This window comes from Habropoda laboriosa, unplaced genomic scaffold (genome assembly GCF_001263275.1).
Source record: "Habropoda laboriosa isolate 0110345459 unplaced genomic scaffold, ASM126327v1 scaffold128, whole genome shotgun sequence".
In the NCBI taxonomy this organism is placed as follows: Eukaryota; Metazoa; Arthropoda; class Insecta; order Hymenoptera; family Apidae; genus Habropoda; species Habropoda laboriosa.
In genome coordinates, this window is record NW_017100281.1 from 2,118,013 (window position 1) to 2,120,548 (window position 2,536).

Below are 2,536 nucleotides of genomic sequence, written 5' to 3' on the forward strand. Positions count from 1 at the left end.
ATAATACAATTATTTATTTAATCATTTATTTCTTATTTCACTATTAAATAATAATATTAATGTTATACTTTTTAACTGTTAAATAACAATTACATTTCGTTCAGTAGTTTTGTGACACTTATTTGTACATAGAAAATTGCTATGTGCATAATACTCACTAAATACTGATGTATGTATAATGAGACTGGTAATCTGGTTTATATTATATAGTTTACGTTCTTCATTCGCATTATTTTTATTTGAATTTTGATTTTCATCCGCGTTCTTATTCGCTAATCTGGTATTTCTAATATCACAGTGGAATCGATAAACTTGCGATGAATAATATAAGCTTCAAATATTAAAAAATTATATCCTATAATTAACTAATGTAACTTATTGAAAAATTAATGCCCTGCAACATATTTTATCAATATTATTTTATTCAAATTTACGCTGTATTTATAGACCTTAAAAATGTATACTAATAAACACAATAAGTTTGCTTTTTATATTTGTAAATATCATTTTACACATTTGTAACTTGCATTCACTGCATTTAATAATTGCAATGCGTGTTGTGACCATAAAAGAATTTTCACAACTACTGTAGTTAATTACATTAAACGCAATTGTTTTCTACCAAATGAATTTTTATTTTTTTACAGAAGCAAACGATAACTATAATAAATAGACAGGTAAATTATCATATATTTAAGTATAATCTAGATTTTTACGCATTTTACAAAACTACAAATTCAACACTAAATCGCTTTTCAAACATTAAAGATATACAAAATTTAAATAAATCAATTGCAATGTGATTTCGTTTGCTTCTATGCAAAATTTTTAATTAATTTAAAAAAATTGAAAATTTTGTAAAGTATATTTATTGTAATTTACGTGTTATAAATATCTTAAAAACTCCATAACAAAACTTAAGCATAATAGTAATCACTTTTAGTAACAAATATGTTATGGAAGTTAAGGATGGGGATGAAGGTTGTAGTTTAAAACGACTGTTAAGATTAGAAAACGATTATCAATGTTTTGAAAAAATTGTGGTTCATCGTACTAATGACCGCTCTATGTACAGAAATGTTTTATTCTTAAATTATGCACAAATTGCAATCAATACAAATGTATCTGAAACAAGCAAGTTGGGGGATATCTCAGTTTTTTTTGGCTGCCATAAGAATATTCAGATAAAATGGCAGCAGTTTTGTTAGGTGTCAATGTGTTGCATCAACCGCCATGCGCTTTTGCAAAATCCATAAGACACGTCCGATTAGTTGTTGTCATATCCGGAAGAAGAGGTAACTGTTTTAAATTGACAGGTAATTTTTCATATTCACTGATAACCAATTTAAAACAGTTAGCCATATCTATTTTATAGCTTAGTATAGTAAAGCTAGTTTATTTTTTCAGACATCCACATTTCGACTAAGTAGTATTATAGTAATAAAGGTATGCGCTAAGTCTGCACTTCAGCTAGATATCATAAAACATGTATCATTCCTTCTCTGGCACATCATACATTGGTATTACTAAGTATACGTTTACTTTCTTTTTAAATCATGCGAAACAATGCAGAAACGAACGTCATATCAAATCCTAATATTTGATATAGTATGCTTAGACTGTAATAAAAAAAAGACTAAATTACGTGAAAAGTGAACCCGGAAATAAAAACCGACTTCTTGTGCACACCCATTTGTGTTCTTTCACAATCAAATAAGTCATTTTAGCATTCATCATGGTATTATTAATCAACACTCAGTATTGAAACGTAAAAATCTAGTGTTGTTAAATAACTCTACTAATAATCATAAACCAAAAGAAAAAAAAAACTCAATCTTGTGAAGTAAATAGAAGGAACATCATTGGGAACACCTTTTAACCAAGATTTCATGCAGCTGCCGCCTACCATTGTTATAACTAACAATGGAAATGCATCTTTTTCTTGCATCACATTATGTTTTGTCCTAGTTTAGTCGCAAAACAGTTATATTCAAGATGTTTAATAACTTTTTTAAAAACATGGATATAAAATAACACAACACACGTACCTCTATTCATAATATATATTAAAATATGTCAAAAAATTTGTATTGCAATCATTGCAGTACTTAAGAAAATAAAAATGACATTGAAATCGATTTCATCCTGCATTCCTGTACGTATTGTGTTATTTTTTCTTTTTTTTCTTTTGTAAATACAGCGACACATCTAGGCAAAAATTGTTCGAATTGATAATTGACGTACGAGCCACGAATATCCAGCCTATTATTAGATCATTTCACAAGTGATTAAGAGGTACTTTATAGTACATCCGAATTACTGTCACACAAGTTGGGAGCTTGGTATAAAAATGAGGCACAGTTTCACAATCAGGGGATTCTTTTTTACCAGATGCTTCTACTATCTCCCAATGAATGTATCCATATATCAAACATGATAGCATAATCACTATCATTAAACTAAACCATGCATGGATATTAATATGTGTCCTTAAATGTGTTTAAGGAGAATGACGATTTCTTAAACAACTGTCGTA